The sequence below is a fragment of the Camelus dromedarius genome, chromosome 34 (assembly GCF_036321535.1).
Source record: "Camelus dromedarius isolate mCamDro1 chromosome 34, mCamDro1.pat, whole genome shotgun sequence".
Lineage (NCBI taxonomy): Eukaryota > Metazoa > Chordata > Mammalia > Artiodactyla > Camelidae > Camelus > Camelus dromedarius.
The window spans coordinates 17,638,026-17,660,860 of record NC_087469.1 but is presented as its reverse complement, the minus strand read 5'-3'; the positions used below and the strand labels follow the sequence as shown (position 1 = coordinate 17,660,860).

Below are 22,835 nucleotides of genomic sequence, written 5' to 3'. Positions count from 1 at the left end.
AGGACAGCCGACTTTCTGCCACGCCAACCTCAGCTTCCTGCTCGGCTGTCCCTGGTGGGTTGTGATGCTGAAAGAATGTCCCCCTCCTCTCCAGCTTGAGATATGTTACCAAAGACCCCTTCAGTTTTTCTAGCCTCCAAATGTACTAGATCTCAGAAAAGGGATGGGAATTTTTAAAAAAAAAAAAAAAAACCCTGCCCCACAAGAGAATAAAGGTCGTCACACAAGAAGGCTGTTTCTTGCCATGGACCCTAAGGTCTCACCTGTATAGCTAGCCTTTTAAAATCCAACCTCTTTTCCTGTTTCTGTTACGTGTTAAGGAATTTCCCTCCCATCAGAATCAGTCCCTTCTAGATTCCACCTTTCAAGGTCCTCGGCTTCTATATATTCTTTCTCTCCCCAAAATGTCCCTCTTCCTTTTCCTCCTCTCCCGACTTCAACAAACTCCTCCTTCTTCATAAAGTCCCAGGTTCACGGTCACTTCGTCAAAGAAGCCCTCGGATTAGGTTAAACACCCCCACGGTGTTGTGCACTTTGCTTTTCAGACACTCAGCACACAGGCAGTTCCCTCCTGTCTTCACTGCGGGACCACACACTCTGCGAGGCCCTGTCCACACCTGTGTCCCCCTGCACCACTCAAGTCTGGCCTGGAGCCTGTCATACAGCAGGAACTTAACAAATGAGAAAAAAAAAGGACCAAGTTTTTTTCCAATCTTACAACCAATATATTTACACCTCCTCACATCCTTCTCTGCTCCTTCCATCCTCCTCACCCCTTAACAAGCCAGCTCTCTCCAACTGCCCACGGGACAGCCTTGCCAAGGCCATCAATGACCTTGTGCTAAGTCCTGCAGACCTTCCTTTCTCTGGCCTCCTTTGCAGCTCCTGCCTCCGGTCACCCCTAACTTGCAGAGATCCTCGGGGCTCTCCTCACTCTTCCTGGGTGGTCTCATGTGTGCCCGTGATTACAGATATCTTCTGCTTGCTGATCACTCCCAAACTTAAGCCCTGAGGCTATGTCAGGGGTCCCCAACACCACCCCATCATTCAGAGATGTGCTCAAACTCACGAGACTCAGTGTGCACCATGCTCATGGCTGAGATTTATGACAGAGACACAGCAAGGATGCCAAGTGGAATGAATCATAAGGGACAGAGACACGGACGGGTCCAGAGGCACCCACGTGAGGCTTCTGTGTGCTCTCCCTCCCCAGGGGCCGCACAGAGCTCACTCGTCCCCCAGCGATGAAAACACAGAGCTCAGGACCTTACTTGGGAGCTGGTCATGTAGGCACCATATGCCGAGCACATACCCAACATTCCAGACTCCCAGAAGGAAAATAGGTGTTCAGCATAAATCATACTGTCTGCACAAACATTCTAGGCACAGAAAACCAGCCTTATCAGTTAACCGGTGATGGGGACACTCTGAGAGCCAAGTTCCCAGACGCCAGCCAAGGGCCAGCCTTGCAATCAGGCCTTTCTAAGGACGGCAGCCTCAGGCCAGCTCTGTTGACTCCCTTCTGCACAGGCTGGATCTGTCTCCTGAGCCATGGGCCCTTCTGTTTCCAGCTCCCCCCCCACGCTCGGTGTCCTCGACTCCCCCTCTCCCAGTTGCTGGGCCTGTTACCTGTCTTCTGCTGCCCTCCCCCCACCCATCCTGCCCACTGGCCCTCACATGCACCCACTTCTCTCTAATTCCCCCGGCTCAGGACCCCACACACCCCAGGACAGCATCGACGGCCCTCGGACGTCTCTCCCTCCCATCTGAGTCTTACGTTATTCAGAGTTATCTTTTAACACGAAAGTTGGATCACATCACTTCTCCACTTAAACCCTCTAATGGCTCCCCATTGCACTGAGAACGTAAATCTAAACCCCTTAACAAGACCTGCAAGTCTTCTTAGACCCGTCCCCAGGAGCAGGTCCTTCTCCCCCTCTGGTGACGCTGTGTCTTGTCAGTTTCTCTCCAGCCCTTTCTCCTCCCAGCTTCTCACGTGCCCTCCCTGAGCCTGCGACGCTCCTCCCTCTGCCCACGCCTTCTCTCTTCGCCCATCCTTCAGGTCTCAGGTTGAAGGTCACGTCCTTGGAAGTCTTCCTCCGTCTTCCCTCGTCTGGGTGAGGCCCCGTTATTCACCCCCATGTCAGTAACTGTACATACATCCGTGTTGATGGCTCATTCCATGCCTCCTTCCCCTCCCCACCAGACCATTAGCTCCATGAGAGCAAGGATTCTGTGCTCACCCCAGGCTGCCGGAGCCAAAGCCCTGCCATCCGCGTGGCTGTGTGCTTGGCTCCGTCAGGTCAGGCTGCCACAACAAAGTACCACACACTAGGAGCTTAAACAACAGAAAGCTGATGCTCGTGGTTCTGGAGGCTGGAAGCCCAAGGCCAGGGTGCAGTCGCGCAGTTCCCGGTGAGAACCCACTGCCTGGCTGGCAGACGGCCACCTTCTCGCTGAGTCCTCATGCAGCCTTTCCGTGGTGTGTGTGCTTGGAGAGCGAGCGAGAACTCCCTGGAAGTCCCGCCGTAACCCCCACTGCCTGTAGGATAATCCTCGAGACCTTAGCTCAGCATCTGAGCCTGCGGTAGCCCGGCCCTGCCTCTCGGTCCAGTGTCTCTCTCAGTGGGGCCCCCAGCAAGGCTCCCCCTCCTCTGAGGAGCTGAGGGTGAGAAAACACATCCTGGGGGAGAAAGGAGTCCCACTGTGAGCTGGAGGGAGGTGGCTGGGACCAGCACAGGGCTGCACTCGGCACTGGTGTCTGCAGTCACTCAGTCCCTCGCCACCCTGGGCAGCTCTGGCCGGCTGCCGGCCCAGCACAGCATGGCCACATGGGCACCAGAACAGCCTTGGCCTCACGTGTGCGCGCCCTCCCCAAGTTCTGTGAGCGGTTAATGGGTGAGCGTGGCCCGCGGCAGATCCACCACACATTCTGCTCCTCTCTTCTCCTCCCCACTGGGGAGCCCACCCCGACCTCCACGTCACGCGTGTTTCCGGCCCTGGCCCCTCTCCCACCCCGCTCGTCCTGCTCCCTGGACAACCGACGCTGCCCTTGGCTTGCTGAAAGATCCAAGGGGATCCCTGTGGATAAACTGGTCCATCGTTCCTTTTGTCTGAATAGCCTCAATCTATCTATTGATGGAAATGAAATTTGAGAATGAACTTGCTAGAACTTCAGCCTCTGCCATATTCCAAATGGAAAGCTGACTTAAATGCCACATACACAGCAAAAGGGTTAGCGTATGGATGAGGAAAGCAGTAGACTGGGGGTTAGGTGATCTGGCTTTAAGTTCTGTGTCTGTCATTTATCAGCTAAGTTGAGCAAACCAGGCAGTCCCTCTGAGCCTCACTTCCTTCATCTAGAAAATGTCCTGCCAACCTCAAATAACTTGTGTGAGAATTAAGTGAAAGAATGTTATGTGAGAGTGCTTTGCACATTATCACATGCTACAGAAACGTAGGAAATCCAACACCCTAAGTCTCAGGAGAGAGTGGGGGCATCACTTGCTGGAACGGTATTTTGGTTACAACCAGATTTCTGGGCTGGAGGAGGCTGGAGGCCAGGAAAGAGAAAGAAAAGCATAAAATTACCTAATTTAGTGAACATCAGAATTGGTAGCGTAAGTTCTCTGCATGATGGCAAGTTAGGAGGGACAGAAGAGCAAACCCGGACGTGTCTGACTCAGTGGTCTGGGGCTTCACATCCAGCTCCCGGCTAGACGGTGGACCACACTCCTCGCCCCTCAGAGTGCTGAGCCTTGGGAAATAAACACAAGATCCGAGGATCAAAATATCCACTTTATTTTTTTACAATAGCAAAAAATTGGAAACTACCAAATGCCCATCCATATGGGACTAGTTAAATAAATTATGGAAATTCATTCAACGATATACTTTGCAGCCATTTAGAAGGTGAAAAAAAAAAAAGACATTGAACTATATATGTATATATATGTATATATATACATATATGGTATGCTACCAATTATGGGGAAATGTATGATTTATTTGCTAATGTATGTTTAAAACATATCTGGAAGGACACACGAGACGCTGTCAACACTGGTCGCCTGCAGAGAGGGACTAAGAAGCTGGGGGCAGGAGTGTGGGACGGTACATACGCCCTTTTGTGCCTTTGAATTTTAAACTGTGTGACTGTGAGACCACCTTGTGTGCACGTGTGTGTGTGTGTGTGTGTGTGCATGTGTCCATACCAGCTTTACTGGACTGGACCAGTGTCTTGAAGCTGAAGCCAATGGACTCTCTCCTTCTTGAGACTTAGGTCTCCACCCTAATTTCAGACCCCATGAGCCGCACATGCAGAAATCAAATCCAGACAGCAACACGCAGGACAAGAGCACAGCACACATGCCGTCCGGCCCTGGGAAACACAGCCAAGGGCTGTGGACAGCAGTGCCTTTTTCCTAGTCTCAGCAGTGGGAAGAGAGGGACCGGACGTGTCTCCAACCAGATGGCCTTTCTCTGCTGTGTCAGCTCAAAGAGTGGGATGACAAGCATCCTCCCTAATGGTACAAGAAGAGTCAGCATCAGGTGGAGGAAGAAAAGATGGGTCCCACGTGGGACACGGGTGGGGCTAGGGAGGCGGGCGCCAAGAAGGAAGCTGACGAAAGTCTGCGAAGCTAAGTTAAGGGATTAATTTAACTGAAAAAAATTAAGTGGTGTCACAGTGTCATGGGTCACATCCTCCGTGAGGGCCAGGAACACAAGTATTTTATATCGCACCCATTAGTGAGACGGAAGAGTAGAGGGGCACAGTTAGCGAGGATGCCAACGGGATGGGAGCGCGGCTCCATCTGGTTCTCACGTAGCCCCTCCCTTTCCTGGTCCCTCACTATCCCTCCCTGAGTTCCCGCTCCTCACACGTAGAGAAATCTCTTGGTTCGGTGTGCCAGCGTTCTGTTTTACGTTTGGTTTTGCTCAGCCACCGCGTCTGCTTAGCCCATTTCTGCTTGCGAGCTAAAGCGCCAAGAAACTACGCGAGAAGAGCAGAGCCTGGGCAGGGGCAGAACTGCAGGAGACTCTGCGACCAAGTCTCCCGCGCCACGACTGCCAGGAGAGCCCTGCAAATGGAATCGATCTGAATGTGGCTGATGAGAAACACGTGAACGAATGGGGCCAGCACAAACAGAAACCGCTGAGTTTCCCACCGCAGGAGCCTGGAGCGGCTTCCCCAAAGTTTCTGCTCATACGCGTTTGCCTTTCCGTCATGAGGAGGACACATGCCTCTTCCCGGAAACGGCCCCAGATCGTGCTGATTAACCCTGAGCTCACAAGGCCCACACCCCCCAAGTCCCCTCAGCGCTCTGCGCTCCCGGCTGCCCGTGGCCGTCTGCCCCGGCTCCTCTGTTTGGTGCCTCTTTACAGGAGACAGGTGGGAGGCAGATTTTGCTCACAGGATGGTGCCTCCTCTTCCCTGGAATTTGAAAAGATTAATAAACCCCAGCCACTGACTAGGTGTGACCCCATCACCCCCGAATATAAGACCAAGATTTCTCCCAGACGTAATCGAGGAATCTGGGGCATTCTCCTGCAGTGTCCGCAGAGAAGTCTACCTGACTGTTTGAGTCAGCGTCATCACTCAGTGTAACATGTCTCAGAGGACTATCCGCCTAGAGCTAAGAACAAAGGAGTCAGAAGATAAGACCTGGACAGAGGTTGTCTAGCAAATCCTGCGGAAGAGAGCACCCTGCTTTTAACTAATACCTGCTCCCAGAGCCTAGCACGCTGTGCTTCAGGTGGACAATCAGAACACTCCCAAGAGACGGCAGCCTCAGGTGGCTGCTGTTTTGGCAGTGACCAGTTTCCTCTTCCTGATTCCATTTTCACCATGCAGCCTCTTCCATCCTGAGAGCAGCTGGCCGGCTCCAGGGGCCCTAACACATAGTGGCCGTTAGCTCCCCTGACACCGCACTTTATCAGCCAGGCACTGCGAGTTCAGCCGGCATGATTTGGGGCAAATGCCACATGGGGATCTGGCGTCTGCGGAGCTTTGGTCTGGACCTGGGATGGAGGGCGACCGGCGTGTCAGGATTCAATATTTAGGAATCATCCAGCCACCAGTCCAGAAGCAACGAAAGCACTGGTCAGAGAGTGGTCCTGCTTGCTACTCTCTCTGAAGGATGACTTAGCTATGTGTTACTCTGAGCATAAACATTACGCGGACCTTGATCCAGGAATTTAAACAGTGTCACCTACTGTAAACGCCAGCAAATGCCTTCTTGCTGAAGTCTGCTTTCAGGATGGGTTAGGGTTTCTCCTCTCCAAAAGTACTTCGGGGCATTGGATTTTAAACGCACAATCAGATCTGCATTTCTTCTCTCATTTGCACGGCTCAGCCTTCCAAGCATCAGTACCAGCTTGTAAGGTTGAGGGAGCCCTCTGCTGATGGCCTGGGTGTAGCTTCACAGCACACAGCAAGAAAAAGACCTTTTGAATCTGGAAACTGTAATCTGTCTCTAGACCTAGAGCAGACTTATACTGTGAAAAGCTAGGCTCTAGAAATATCATTAATTTCCTCAAAGTATCCACACTGTTTCCAATTTTATTCTTTCAGAAAGCAGAAGGAAAAAAAGGTCGGCCGGGAAGGGAGTTCCCATCCTATGCGTCCGATATGCACTGAGAGGACTACACACCTCTGTGCATAGGTGCACACGCGCGCGCACTCTCCCGGACCCTCTTCTCTCTCTCTACAGCTGCGGTGCCCCGATCCACTCCAGGACAGCTCTGCTGTGTGTGTGTCCTGCAGTAAACGAGTGGGAACTGCCTGGGTATAGACAGAATCTCAGAATCATGGGACTGGATTTAGGAACATTTACCCTTTGTGGCGTGTCCAGATGAAGGCCACAGCTTGAAAGAGGAATTCTTCCCGGCAGCTGTGGCCTTGATAGTGGAGGTTAACAGCTTAACACCAAGGTGCAGTGCCCAATTCTGAAGTCTGAAAATTAATGGTGATCAGGGCGGGCTGCCTGCCAAGGCCTGCAGTGTGAATCCCAAGAGAAGCACCTTCTATTCTGAGACCTCGCTCAGTCCATGGCACGCTGTCCTGTGCTTGGATGCGTGTCCCGCCTTTTTGTCTGCATGCTTCTTTCTCTAGCACTTTTAATCCTAACCTTTCTGGAGGTTTCAACCCGTGGACAGGAATGACAGTTTACTCGCTGACCCATCTAACTCACCGAAAAGAATAGTCCTGAGGTAACACGGGTCATATACCTGACCCGGATGTCACAGGAAGAACCCACGATATGACTTCCCTTGCCAAAAGCATCAAAGGAAAGGGAGAGGAAATGACAAACAGGATATCAAACCTGGATGAAAGGAAACAAAAGAACAAGGTCCTTTTCCTTGAGACAGCTCCCCAGAAAGAAAGGGTAAAAGTGGAATCTCATGCCGCACAACACAGCCGACACTGCCCATAACTACAAGCAGAGGAGCCGTCTCTGGAAAGTCAGAAGATCAAAAGATCTTCAGTGCTCAGAATTCTTCAGTGACTCCCCGGTGCCTTTATGTTTCCTGCCATAATCCCTACTTGACCCAACACGTGTACACGCGCCTCACTCTCACTTGGGCAGTTGGATCACTTTTATCTCGTGTCTTCCTGACCCTAATGCTTCCTTCCCCATTTGTCAGGGGCCTGCCCATCCTTCAAGAGTGAGCTCAAGTGTCCCACCCTTCAGGAAGGCTTCTCCAGCCCTCCCAGACAGAGGAAACCTCTCTCTCCCCCGTGTTCCCAAAGGGTTGTGGGTCTAGCCTCCTCCCTCCCCTACCGTTATAGTGCCTACGTACCATCCGATGGCTCAGTCCCCCTGCGGTTTACAAAGTGAGATCAAGCCACATACTCATTCCTGCATCTTGTCTCAAGTTCCCACCTCCACCAGGTCACTCCATGCCCCCCGCTCCCCATCCTCATTCCTCCTGCCAAGGGACTCTCATAGTATCTTCCACATAGGAGATTCTCAACGCACTGCTTGTCCCATTAAATTCAGTTAATAATTATGAAGATTAGAAGAATACAGTTCATTCCAAAGGCAGAAGAAAAGCAGGACCACGGTAAAAGGCAAGTGAGATACTACTTCGGAGCCTAAGTAACAAGAACTCTCACTTGTCAGTTCCCAGATGGCTCATCTTGAAGTTGCTCGAGACTCTTAACTTCTCCAGTTTAGGGACCCTGCCTTCTACACATGACCACAGAGCGCTGAGAACAATTTTTGTGCAACTGTGAATTAGGAACCACTCTTCACCCACCTTGCTCAGGACACCTTACTGCCATCTGCTAGACATTTGTCATAAAAACTATTCAAATATGCTATGAGCAGGGGACAAGTGCTGAACCCAGAGTTGTGCCATGAACATCCCTAAGTAACCTTAGACATGAGAAGTTGCGCATATCCAATCAGTGTCCGTCCATTAAGGTGGTCATCACAATGGCACACGGACTTTGGAGTCTGACAGACCTGAGTTCAAATCCAGATTAACCATTTTAACCTTTAATTTCCAGGTCTCTAAAACAGAGCTAATAAAATCCCTCTTCACCAGGTCACTTTTGAGACTACATGACATTTTGAATATCAAGTACTTAATGACAGACAGCAAATGCTCAAGAAGTGGAAGCCATTCTTAGCACAGTAAGGCTTCTATAATTTAATGTTTCTGAAAGTTCACTTTTGGAATTACCTTCAAAGCCCTTTTATAAGCTACATGCAAATATCATGGGGGTTTTTTCCCTAATTTTTTCGTATTCCTTATTTTGTGCCAAAATATTACCATATTTGAGTCTCCATTTCATCGATCAGATTTAGCTACAAATTATATTTAGAAGTTCACAAAAGTCCAATCTCCTGTTTAAAGAGAAGTCTCACAATCACTGGCTATATATTTCAGTACTTACGGAATTCCACAGGCACTGTTCAAAACACCAACGTTGTATGTGAAGGACTTACATGCGACACAAACATCCCAGACGAATTCTCCACAGTATCTAGCAGCAGGTTAGACCGCTATTCCTAGCTTAACTCCAGTCATCAAGCACGTATTGAATAAGAACGTGAAGGCTGCTGAGAGATGACAGTTTTAACAATCAGGCCTTCTGAGTGCATAGCATAGAACCCCAAGAAACCTAAAACTGTGGAGGCAACCCTGCCTGGAATTTGAGTCAAGCTGACGTTCTAGATGGCTCCAGGGCACTTCAGTGGAGGACAGTCTCTGAGCTCCCTTCTGGACCTGAGGACAACGTTAACCATTACCTCATATTCCAATTTTCCACCGCTTAGGCAGAGAATGTCCTCGAAAGGTCGCTGGAGGCACTCACAGACACTGTCAAAGCCCTGCTTTTTCCAGAGAGGATTATTATTCATTCAGTCAACAAGCACTTCCTGGCCCCTCTCAATGTAGCACTTAACACAGGAGCTACAAGGCAGGTAACGCATGACCCCTGACCTCATGAGGCTTCCATTCTAGAGGAGACTAGAATCTAGAATTCCAGTGTGAAGTAGGCCAATTCCAATCGGTATATAAGATTACAAAGAATCTATCACAAGTAACAGAATGACTCATCGAGTAGACAGAAGAAACGGTGCGTGCGAGGGAGAGAAAGACACGTGGACAGGAGTAGTCATGGGGGCCCTGGAGTGAAACTCAGCCCTGCTGGATAGAAAGTTTTCCACAGGCAGAGAGAAGGGAACTATTTACTCTAGGGGAGGGGACCACTACAATGATGGCACAGGGGCATAAGTAGCCTTGAAAACAGGAAGTAGCCCGATACTCTTAAACAGAAGCCCAGTGAGGATGCAGTGGATACAGGAGGGAAAGGTAGTTTGTTGACCAGAATGTAAAGAATCTGAAAGGCAGGAATTCGCACCTAACCTACAGAGTCTGAGATGTGACCCTGCCCTGAGGTACACTGTGGAAAGCTGGGCCGGGGACACGGAAGTGCTGAACTTTCAACGGGCCCTTCTGACGTGAGCTCAATAGTCAAAGATTCACAGGCGAGTGAGTCTAAATTTTCTGCCTTAAAAAAAAAAAAAAACTGGGAGGATTAGCTGTACGTTTTAGTCTTCCATGTTCACCCAGGCCCCTGACTGAGGGTCACCGGTCACGGGCAGCTGAAGCAGGAAAAGCCAGAGAAACTCAGAGCTGCTGGCGGCTGCAAAGACATTGTTCCTGGCAAGGAAATCTGCCCCCTCTATGCCTGGGATAAAGCAGTGGGATTAGGTGGTTTGCTGGGCCCCACGGCATGGTCCGTGGGGCTGTCAGCAGCCTTTCATCAAAACATGACGCTGTAGCACGCAGCGGTGGCTGGTTTATGTTCTGGATGTGAAATGCGGGCTTACGTGTCCCTCTATTTATACGTGCGCCCAGGCTTGCTGGATGACTGCCATTCCATTCAAGGGAGGTAAAATAAAACCCTCTCATGTAGCACGCTGAGACATATACCACGCATTCCTGGAAGCAGCAGGCAAGAAAGGGTTTGACCTCCAACCACAAAAAGGAATCCAGTAGAGAAACCACACAGTGACCACAAAGAGAAATCCATCCTCAGAGTGTGGAAAGCTGGTGCTGGTAAAAGCAGTAGGTGGGATTTTGCACAAACCACACCAGTTTTGAAGGACAGGAAGGCAGGCTGAAGGGCACTGGGGGTACCACCTGTCCCATTTCCATCAGTTTCACTGTCAAACTCCTGTCATGTTGAAATCCTTGCATCGGGAGACCATGCGGTTACACAGACTTCACTCCCTGATGCCTCAGGCATATCCTACAACAGAGACTAACCCAGTTTCAACCCAAAGGAAAGCAGATTGCAGAAGTCAACACGGTTGGTTGTGTGCGAAATGGTTCCTAGACATACAACCAGTAGGCGGCGTCCCCGGACAAAATCCACTACTTGGTGGACTTTCAGTTCCAAACACCAGCCTCCCATGCCTCTCAAATTCTCCACTCCTGAGCATTTATAGACCTACCCATATTTTATTGGCCACCTCCTTCCTAATGCTCTCCCTGGTTCCTAGGACTGCCTCTTCTAAACTTGTGCTAATCTCACGGCACTTCTCAAGTATCTCGTTTTTTAGCTAATTATTTACATACACATCTTTTTCCCTGACTAGTTTGTAAACTCCCCTGGGCGAGATATAATCTGCCTTATCCCCTACATCACCTTAAACACCAGAGATATTCAATAAACTCTTACTGAAAATATATACCAACATATTTTGTGTAGTTGGGAAACTACAAATCACCTAGAAAAAAAAAAAAAAAAACGGAAACCGTCGAAGATTTCTGAGTGGGAGACCAGTTAGGAGACAACCGCCACAGTTCAAGGGACAGCTCGCGAGCACGTGAACCGGGTGGGGAGGGGCGGTGGAGGCACGAGGCCCCCATACATGTTGCTGACTCCGTCACTGACTTGTAGAGCCAAGTGGCTGGCGTAAGGAAAGCACAAACACCCTCGCAAGGTGAAGGTCACAGTGCTAGTAGTGTCACTATTTGTCCAAACTCTGACTTCCTCTGAACAGATCGCTGGGTATTAAAGCCAGCACTATTCGAGTAAAAAAGCAGAGGGACAGTCAGGTTTGGGGGAGTGACCACCAACGTTGAGGGTAAGAAGCAAACATAAGGACCCTTCCCTCCAGCCCCGACACCTCTGCCCCTTCCTTCCATCCCCACAATCATGCCAGCCAGTCCTCTCGTCTCCTTTGCTCTCTGACCCCATGAGTTAAATGCTCACTAACTGTCCCTTGAGCTGTGGCTGTTGTCTTCTAGTTGGTCATTCACTCAAATATCTTTAACCATTTTCAACTTTTTTCCTAGGTGATTATAGTTTCCCCAGCATATCCCATAAGTTCCCTCCCCCAGATCTCTGCTCAGGCCTTTGCTGGGCCTGTGGAATAGTCTCCCCCATGTCTGCCTATCCAAATTTTATTTATGCTTCAAAACTCAGTTTAACCACTTCATCCTTCTGAGTCTTCCCTGAAATCTCTTCCTGGAAGCAATTTCTCTTTTTCTGAACTCTCAGAGCACTTAGCACCTTTCTTACTGTATTTAGCACACTCTGTGTTACAGTTTTCCATGCGTGTCTTTGCTCTCCAATTAAAATGGAAATTCCTGAGGACATAAACTTTTATCTTATCTCCCACAGTATCGTGCATTGTTAATTTCATATAATATGTCCTCAAAGAATATTTGTTCAGTGAAGGAATGTATGAATGAATGAGGATATAAAGCAATATAAATAACTGAATGAATGGGGTGGATTGTCAGTATTTCCCAGATTTAAGGAAAAGGAAAGTCACTCCAGATATTTATCAGGTTGAATCTCTTACCTTTACTGTATTAGCTATTATTAATAATCAGCTATTATTAGCCTCATTTTACAGACAAAGCAACTAAGGCTGATGTAGACTAAATGCCTTATGGAAATCACACCGCCCAATGCAGTGCTCTTTATTCTGTACCTTCTGGTCAATACTAGTCTCTATTTAATATCTGGCACATATATCATGGGATTATCTTCAAGAAGACCAGAAAAGATACCCTGGTTCTTTTTATTTCCTTCTCATTCACCCCTTTTTAGTCCTATGCCTTCATAGAGGGAACAGATGAACACTTACTTATAATAGGAAGATGTCCTACTCATTATAAACAAGGCAGACATGATCTAAATTGATCCAAAAATCAAGACTTCTAAGATCAAAAGTAATTCCCAGATTAGAGTCTATGGACATGATAAGGAGGGAACTTTTATCAAAGGAAACAGCCTAATTGGGCAGAAGATGAGAAATCAATCAACCACAGGTGCCTCCGTCAGCAGGCAGGGCCAGGAAGATAGCTGTCTGCAAGTGTTCCCGGCTCCCTGGCCGCAACACCACCACGAACTCGTTGGTAGACGGCTCCCTGGACTTCGTTCAGAGCCCACGAATGAAATTCTCAGGGCAAGCTTAGTCTTCTGGCTGCTGGCAAACAGCCACAGAACATTCCAACACCCTGGGTTCCACCGGGAAGCAGGCATCAAACCAGAAGGGGGAGTACCAGCTTCGAGGGACAAAGGGAACCTGGCTTGGGAGAGGCCCCAGGCTCCAAGAAGCGTGAAGACGACTAAAGAGGCTGACTGTGCTAGAGCAGGAAAAGTTAAGTCGCGCCCGAGCATCTCTAGCAAACGTTTTCACAGTTTGGTTTGTGAACAGCAATTCCTGATAGAAGCTCAGAAAGACGATAGTAACTATTAACGCCCTTTGGGCTGAGGCCTGCAACTCTTTTGACAGTCTTTCCGCATGTTAGACAAAGGTGTGCAGAAAATCAGAAAAATGTACAGGCTGGTGGGGGTAGAGGTGCAGCCTGGAATCAGAAGGTAGTTCTCACCTGGCCTTTCTAAGAGATAAAATGCTAAAATGTCTTGTGCCTCTATTTCCCCAACTGCAAAGTGGGTTTTCCTGGACTGGGACTGCCGTGCTTGTATGTAAAATACCAAATCCACACTCTGAGCGTTGGCCAAATGTCTTCAAGCCACTTCAGCCTGGAATGAGAACCCCAACAGTCATTTCAAGGCTCAGTTCTCACAGGGAGTAAGAGCCTTCCTCTCCCGACTCGTCCAGTATCAGCCGGACACCGCGCCATTCCCCTGGCCAGGGACCCCGCTGGTGCCCCACTCTGGGCTGAGGGGCCACGCGGCTGGAAGCACTGGAGTGGCGCTCTGCTGCTCCCCCCAACACCCTCCTCGCCAGGGGGCGGGAACCTGCTCGCTCAGATTGTATCCGGTCTCTTCTTAGACTCCCACGTCGTATCTGACGGGCTCCTGTAGTTCCTTAAGGTTCCTTGAAGGGCTGGGGTAAAAGGCCTTTCACCATGTTTACACTCTTCTAAAGTGTCCTTATCTTGATGTTGAGGACATTTTTAAACATAATCACCATGCCTTCATCACACTTATCAAAAATAACTAATTCCTTAATGTCCTCTCCTCCCAATCCCTATGCATATTTCCTTGGTTTTCCCAGTCCTTTTATTGTCCATTTGTTTGAATTGGTATCCAAACAAGGGCCACACGATGCATGTGGCTGTTAGCTGTTCTCAGTCTATTTTATCCGATAATAACTCACCCTCCCTTTTTCTCTAACACCCTTTTTGTTATAGTATAACGCGTATTTGTTGGAGAATCTGGGTCATTTCTTTTACAGGATGTCCCACCTTTTGGATTTAGCCAGTTGTATCTTTGTCATTTAAGTAGTTCTTCTACCTTTCATATTTCCAATAAACTAACAGCAGTTTTAACGACTTGATTAAAATCAAGTTCAATGTTTTCAGCAAGAAACATTGTAAGAGATACTTCCTGTTGCATCACCTCACAGAATGTTTGTGTTGTCCCACTTTTACAGAGGCTAAGACTGATCACAGGGTGTAGGTGGCATCAGCCTGGCCCTTCCTTTATAATGTTTCCCGCTGACACTTCAGCTAATAGTTTTAGCCTCATTAATGAATGTTGCCTAGGTCAATTCTTTCTTTACAGGTTGAAAATGGTGTTTTTTGAAAATTGTAGCATTCCTTCTGCATTTATTAGTTGGAATTCTTCTATTATGGCGCCTACTTTTATCAAAGATTCATTTACCCCAAAATACAGCTGGCATAGGAAAGATAAAATAAATACTTTCTCATTATTTATTCATTTTCAGGATAATAAATTATTACCCTAGCAACTTCCAATGGCAAGCTATTAGGTTGTCGGGGGGGGGGTTGTCTGTTTGTTTCATTATGAACTCATGACTTTTATGTATTTGACAGGTTTTAATCCATTGTAGTTATTATTCTTTTTGATGCAGAAATTGCCCTACCTTCAAAGTAGTTCCTGTTTTGTTTTGACAGGACCTCAAATAGTCTGGGAGAGCTTCCTTACACAAGTTGTTCATGGCTCATTGTGCAGATTTCTTGCCCCAGACCTGGGAAATGGTATTCAGAGACCCACTTCAGGACTTTTTTTAAATTAAGCATTGCAAACATAATTGAGACTTCCTGTGTGGACATTTCTGGGATCTCACTGCTCTTCTTTTTCTGTTGGAGATAAATACTACCATGAACATGTTATCACTCTTGTTTGAAGTTTTTATTCTTTTACTACATATTCTGTATACATGCACATTAAATGACATTATTTTGCATATATTTTAAGTCTTATAGAACGGTATCGCACGATATGTATCTTATTTCAACAAGTCTTTTCCCACACAATAGTGTATTTTTTATATTTGGTAGATGTAGTGGTGGTTCGTATTAACCGCTGCATGTTATTTCATGGAATAAGTATACCACGATGTTTTTCCTGTTAATGAATTCTTTGGTTTTCACATTTTGCTACGACAAGCAACACTGCAATGAATATTCTTGAGCACACCTCACTGTGCACAACATGAGGATCTCCCTAGCGTATATTTCTAGATGTGAAACTACTCGGTCAGAATATGAGCACCTTCAGATTTACTGGATATTCCCAAATTGCTCTCCAAAATGGTTGTGCAAATTTATACTTCCACCAGCAGTGTACAAAAGTTCCCATTTTCTTCCCACGTCCTCACTCAAACTTGGTATCATCAGACCTTTTAACTTGTCGGGTGATTTCTCCGTGCATTTTAATCTGTGCTTCTCTGACTGCTGGTGAGGTTGAGATTCTTCTTGTGTATGTGCTGGTCCTTGGGTTGATGTTTCTCTTGAGTCTGACAACATAGTGGTTAAGACCAGAGGAACTGGAGCCAGACTCCTAGGCACAAAGTCAGCTCCACTGCTTAACTGTAAATGACATCCAGCCTGCCATTTAACCCTTTCTGTGCCTGTTTCTTCACCTGTAAAGGGGGTATGATAAACACCTATGTCATAGGGATATAGTGAAGATTAAACGAGTTAATACATGTCAAGTGCTTAGGACAGTGCCCGGCTGTCCTCCTCCTCCTCATCATCGTTACTGGTTTGTAGGGGTTCTTCCTATACACTGGATGCTATTTCCTTGTCAGACTTCGCATTTTAAATACCTTTTCCCAAATGTCTGCAATTTGTCTTTTTTAGTTTGTTTTTGGTCTTTTTTGTTACTCCAGAAAGTTTAATACTAACATCATGTAATAAAAAAATTTATCATTACTTTTTCCTATACAGTTTGAGATTTTGGTGTAAATGATAAGAAGTCTTTCTGTACACAAAGACCTATAGTTTCTTCTAAAATTTCATTTTCTTTAATTTGGATTTAAATCCACCTGTGATGTAAGAGAGGGACCTAATTTTGTGTTTTTCATACAGATAGTCAATTTTCCAAGCACCATCGATTGAACAGTCTTTGTTTTCCCATTTTTTAATGCTCCTACCTGTACCATATATCATGTCCAGATATGTGTGAGTGTGTTTCTGGGTTTCCTATCCTGTTTCATTGGTTTATTTTCCAATTCTTGCACCATGCCACTCTGTCCTAGTTTCTAAGGTTTATTTAAAAGTAAGTCTTCATACCTCATAGAACAAGTCCCACCTCTCTCTTTTTTTAAAAAACGGAATCCGAGTTCTTGGCCCTCGGCTCCTCCACAAAGTCTCCTAGAGCTTAAAGGACAGTGCAGACTGTGTCTAACACCTGAGAGATCCGAACGACGATTTAAAATGATGAGAAATCCGGACTGGCTGGTGGCTGCTCTGATGGCAGAGCAAAGGGAGGCATGAGGGAGATCCCACGTTCCCAGCATTTTCAGAGCAAAGTATGGAGATGTTTCCCGTGGGCCATAAGAAGAGAGTATTTGCCTTTGTGGGATCATCTTAGGTCCACGTAAGAGGTCCAGCTTCTTACTATAAAGAACTAAAGTTGCTATGAGGGGAATCCAAGTAACCAGGTGGAAAAGATGCATTCTCCCACATGAATGAAATTGCAGATGAGAGATTCCCAGAATAGGTGGTCTCCAAGAAAGCCCACAGGAAACCTCCATAACAGAAAAAACCAGCTTTAAACTTCTGCCCAGTCCAGGGTATTCTGATACCAGCTCATAACAGTGCTGGACAAGTAGGACCTTTCCTATTGCTTCCCTCCTTTCCCCTGCTTCAACCAGGAACTAGAGGAACCAGAGACCACCTAATGAGCGCACAGGGAGGAACAGAAAACCCAGTCGAGGACACAGATGAGACACATGCCACGCTATCTGTTCCCACTGCAAGGTTCCACCTGCTGCAGATTCAGGCTGGGATGAGGATAAGCTTTAACTTTGTAATGCTGGAAACTTTGACTATTACCTGAGATTAGACATCTTAATTCATAAACTGAGACTGTTTTTCATGATCAAAAGACTTTTTACAGAGTGGCCAAAAAATTGAATGATTCTTTATTTGTTCAGGAGCAAGAAAGAATTAGCTCCACAATTCAGCTCGCGAGGGCAACAGCAAGAGGAAAATAATGACACTGCATGACTGTACCCCATGCGACCTATTCATCTGAAGTCTCAGATACCTATTATCTTCATTACACTGCTGAATTAAATTTGCTAATATTTTATTTAGGAATCTTGCACCAACATTCTTAAGTGTGGTTAAGAGATAATTTTCTTGTTTCGTCCTCATCAGCTTTGGTATCAGATTTATACTAACTTCATAAAAAGATCTGGGTAGCCTTCCCCCTTTTTTGTCATCTGAAGCAGGTACAATATAAGGATTGTATATTTGTTGATGACTTTGTGAAACTTGTCTCCAAAACAATATGAGCCTGATTTGGAGGTGAGTTTAGGGGACAGAATAATATAATCTGTAATTCCACTCAGGTACAGATAAGGTCCCAGTTGCCTGGAAGTTAACCAAGGGTAGGGTACCACTGTCCCCATGCACAACAGGAACTTCACTGTCCTCTCAGGACACCTCAGGAAACACAGATGGCCGGGGGCTCACAGTTGAGGGAGAATGTCATTGTCAATTTGGATGTCAAATTTTAGTAAGCTGGATTTCTTTTCTTTTTCTTTTTAAATAGAAATTAAATAGAAATTGAAGGGGAAATATTGCCTCCACATACACCAGTGGAACCTCTAGCGCACCCCACCTTTGGAGACCACTGAGCCAGAGGGTGGACTGATCAGGACCCTCAGCTAGAGCAGTCCTGGCAGAGCCTCTTCGGAGGAAGGAGACGCAGGAAGAGGGCTGGCACTGGGCAGCGGCCGCGGCAGGTTTAACCCACAGGAGGCAGGATGACATCGTGCGCTTTCAAACTAGTCTGATCATAAGAATCCCTGAGCACACCTGTTAACAAAAGAGACTCCCACACTTTAGCCCAGACTTTTTGAATCAGAACCTCTGTGGATGGGGAGAGGGGCCTGAGAACCTGCGTTTTTATTGTAATAACCACTCCAGAAAGTCTTGTAAATGGGCAGGTTTGGGAAACACACAGAAGGAGAATAAGCATGCGCTCTGGAGTTAGGCCAGAGCTGAATAATGACTGACTCTTTAATGGTTGTGGGGCTGAGGGCATCCCATTTACTCTCCCTGTGCCTCCATGCCCTTATTTAGAAAGGGGGGTTAGTCGTACCTCCCTGTAGGGTAGTGTAAGCGTTAGATGAGAGGATACACTCTCACGTAAAACAGTCCGCACAACGCCCAGCACATGGTAAATGGTCACTTTTATCACAGACAGGGTTCTGGGAGAAGATGTGAGGCTTAAATTTCCAACCTACAAAGACATTCATTCCTGAGGTTAAGATGAAGGGACGGTGCATCAGTTTTTCCTGTTTGTTCAGCATTCAAGTCCCATTTCTCTGGAAACCCAGACTGTTTTTTCTCGGAGAATCACCACTACCTTCTAGTGCTAGTTCTTATGGTTCAGGTTGATGGATCTGACCCTGCCCTTCATCTCCAGGGCTGAGTGTGATCAAGGCCTGGCCAATCAGCATACTCCATTCCCCATGGCCATCACGATTGGTTCTGAATGAGAGGCATGACCCAAGCTGGTCCAGTGAAATTCAATCTCGGACTCTGATTAGAGCCAGGAGCCTGGAGCTGAGCTGCCAGCTGCTGTCCTGCCAGAGGAAGGGAGGGCCCACCTGAGAACACAATTGTAGCCGAGAGCTGTGGGGAGCATGAGGCCAAAGCTCGAAGATATTTTTGAGCCCTGGAATCTGGGCACATTGAAGCAGTTCCATCCTGGGACTTTTTTCAGCTATGTGAGCCAATAAAATTCTTTACCTAAGATAGTTTGAGTTAAATTTTCTGTTACTTGCATTCAAGAAGATCTCGACAATGATTTTTTAAGCATTTCTTCTATTTTAGTCTCCAATTTACTGTGTAATCATGTAAGCCCCTTTCTTGTCTGATACATTTCCTAACTTTATTAGGAACAAGCAACCCCACGGCCTTAACATTTAGACTTGATGGATAATGGAAATTGCTAAGGCATGATCACTCTCTGGGGATTAGAAAGCTCAAATCCTTTCCATCTAAATGGATTCTTTTCTCTCAGGGTGGGAAGGAGCTGATATTTAGGTAGGTCTCTGTTTTTGTTCTCCAAACTCTGAGAAAGGTTGCCGTTAAAGGGCGACACAACAATTAAAAGCTGTTGGGTATGAGAATGACGAGCTTGGCTGGTATGCAGTACCGTGCAGCTGAGATGATTATTCTCAATTAATCGGCAAACATTACACAATTGTCTCTTTCAAGTCCAGAGTGCTAATATATAATACACAATCAGAGGGCATTGTACATTGGAATATAACTCATTAGCCAGTGCCAATTCTTTACCCCCTAGAAATAAAATAGTCCATTGTCTATGAAAGCTGCAATTTTGAGTCTTTTAAACTTGCAGCTATAGACCAGGTGAAGGATTTCTATTTGGAAAGAAACCACATGAAGTTGGGAATCGAAATTCATGTTGGGAATTCATTGTTAAGGCAAAACCAGTGTTAGTAGAGTGAGGGGTGGGGGTGAGGGGAGGGGGGCTTTGACCTCCCATGCCTCCAACCAGGAACTGCATTCAAGGACTCTTGTCCAGTCTGGCTGAGGCAGCATCTGTCCTGCTGAGGGACATCCCAGAATGGACATGTCCCTGTGTGACTGCCCAGTGAATGCCAAATAGATTGGGTCATTTTATTCAGACCTGGGGGACTTGGCTGCCAGAGCGCATGCTCTGTGGATGAACTCACTTTTGCTTTTGTCCCGCATGGCTGCCGAAGTCTGAGCAGCTCAGACCGCAAGGGACAGAGGTGAGGAGAACACAGAGTGGCAGATCAGAGAAACCTGTGGAAGAGGCTTGAATTACTGTTGGATCACAGGGTGTGGGAGTCTGTGGGACAGACTGATGGGAGAGCCTGACCGGCTGGCAGGGACCTGAGAACTGTCACAGTCGGCTGTGCTGGGCCAGCTGCTTCATGTGTGCACGCAGAGTGCAGGCTAACTGGGAGCAGGAAATCTCAACAGTTACCAAAAACACCCAGCAGTCCGTCAGCCCACCCGACTGGAAAATAAAGCCTTTGGGCTCCAAATCCCCGCAAAGCAAAGTGATATCAACAGTGTTAGCCAGTTTCTTGCTTCACAGTGCATGCCTCTACCAGTCTTTCAACAGACACTGACTAACAGCTTCTAAATGTCAGGCTGGCTGTGCTAGGTGCTGGGGATGGAAGGAAATATGTTCAGTACTTCCCCCTAAGGATCTCCCCATTTAGGAAACAATTACAAAATAGGGGGGAAATGCACTAGGAGCTGGGATAAAAGAGAGCACAGGTACTGGGGTGGGGCGGGCAGGAAACAGGCACAAGATGATGCAGGCTGTGATCTGAAGCTGAAGCATTTGTACCTTCCAACCTGCCACATGAACCACTCTTCAAGTGTCACCCGACATCGAGCCCACCCAGCAGCTGTCACTCATCCAATCCAGTTCCATATCTATGACCTCAACATGGCAAAAATATTCCTCATGGCCCTTATGGTCTAGTAGTAATTTAATGTTTTTTTCTTCTCTGTATGTTCTCTGATATATGTTTTCACATCTTCGATGTCTTTCTTTCTGAGTGTGCTATTTACTCTGGTTGGTAAGATAAGATATTAAAAGGTTGAGGCTTTAATTTTATGGACCACTTAGCTTCATTCGGAATGAGAATTAAACCCTCACAACCAGAGGTTTGCCCCTCAATCTGAGCCAGAGGCCTGGCAAATATCGACTGTGTCCTTGCTCACCAGGGCCACAGCAAGAGACACAAACAGGTTTGCTCCATTTCAAACCCATCGTCAATACCAGATATTATGCCATCAGTAGGACACAGCCTTTAGGTGGCTGGGCAGGGTCATTATGCTCGTAAGTACTGGTAAATATGGGTGCGTGCATGTGTGGCATGCACGTGCATGTGTAATGTTCTGCAGTCTCCTTGAGGGCAGCAGAAACAGTAGTTACCATGAACTTACAAGCATAACCCCAGACACTGACCAGGCGCACTCCCTCCTATCCTCCATGTCCCTGCTCAACATCCCCTCCTCAGGAGACCTTTCCCTGATCACCACCGGAGCCTAAATTCCCTGGGATTTTTGTCTGTTTTGTTCACTGTCTGCAAAACTAAAGGCCTGAACTCTTAGAATATCATATTCTACCAACAACATGAAACAGCACATTCAAAAAGAAAGGTGGCCAAGATGTGAAAACATACGCAGAGAAGAACATAAACATTAGATTGTCACTAGACCTGAGTGGCCTGGGGCATATTTTTGCCATGCTGAGCACATGGACATGAGACGAGATGGGGTGAGAGGAAGCTGTCGGACGCACATAATGGAAGATGCGGCAACTGAAGAGTGGTTTATGGGACCGAGGACACTCACAGCCTCTTCAGCTTTACTCACAACTTACACGGTCCATCTTCCATCTCGTGGGCGCAGTTCCTAGAGCAGTGCCTGACATGTGATGGGTGCTTAGGACCTTATTATTGAATGAAAAGTGCCTTTGAATGAAGCTTTCATGTGTTTCTCTTCACTTAATTTTGTAAAAAGGTAGTATGTTGACACAGTTCAACATTCATTTTGATGTAAAAAAATAACCCAAAATCTTGTTTTCACTCTATTCTCTGCCTGTCCAGTTCCCACATCCTGCACTGCAACCTCATCCCAGAACCACTTTTATTACTTTCCTTCCTGACTTTGTTTATGCAAATCAAATACAAATACATTTGTATTTTATTATGCAAAGATAACATACAACTGATATTAACCTTGCTTTTTTTACTCAATAGGAGATAACTTGTTGGATAAGGAAAATGTAGTATGTATGTTTTATATATACATATAAAAATATATATATAGGGGACACACACAAAGGAATATTATTTTGCCATAAAAAAGGAAATCCTGCCACTTGTGATAACATGGAGGGAACTTGAGGGCATCATGCTAAGTGAAATGAGTTAGACAGAAAAGACAAACACTGAATGATTTCATTTATATGTGGAATCTAAAAAAATCAAATTCATAGAAACAGAGAATAGGTTGGTGGTTGCCAGAGGCTGGGGGGAGGGAATTGGGGAAATCGGGAGAAGATGGCCAAAATGTACAGAATTCCAGTTCCAAGATAAATAAGTTCTGGAGATGTAATGTATAGCATGATGACTACAGTTAATAATACTGTACTGTAAATCTGAAAGTTGCTAAGAGAGTATATCTTAAAAATTTCCAACCCAAGAAAAAATTGTAACTATATGAAGTGATGGATGTTAACTAAATCTACTGTGGTGATCATTTTGCAGTATATGCGTACATCAAATCATTATGTTGTACACCTTAAACTAATACAGTGTTATATGTCAGCTGTTTCTCAATAAAATAGAAGGGAAAGATGTAACTTGGAGAGTCTTCATATTCAACTT

General features: G+C 46.6%; 1 long non-coding RNA gene across 4 annotated transcripts in view; it reads right to left on the bottom strand.

The window, feature by feature from the left end:
- The window catches only part of LOC116150162 (uncharacterized), a 58,796-nt gene that overhangs the window by 7,924 nt on the left and 28,037 nt on the right, over window positions 1–22,835 (bottom strand). Inside the window, exon 4 of one of the 4 annotated variants that reach the window (XR_004133813.2) lies at window positions 14,885–15,833. The exons of the other annotated variants lie outside the window; for them this stretch is intronic. This is a non-coding gene — a long non-coding RNA (uncharacterized LOC116150162). Of the gene's footprint in view, window positions 1–14,884; window positions 15,834–22,835 lie in introns of those variants that run through there. 4 annotated transcript variants of the gene reach the window in all.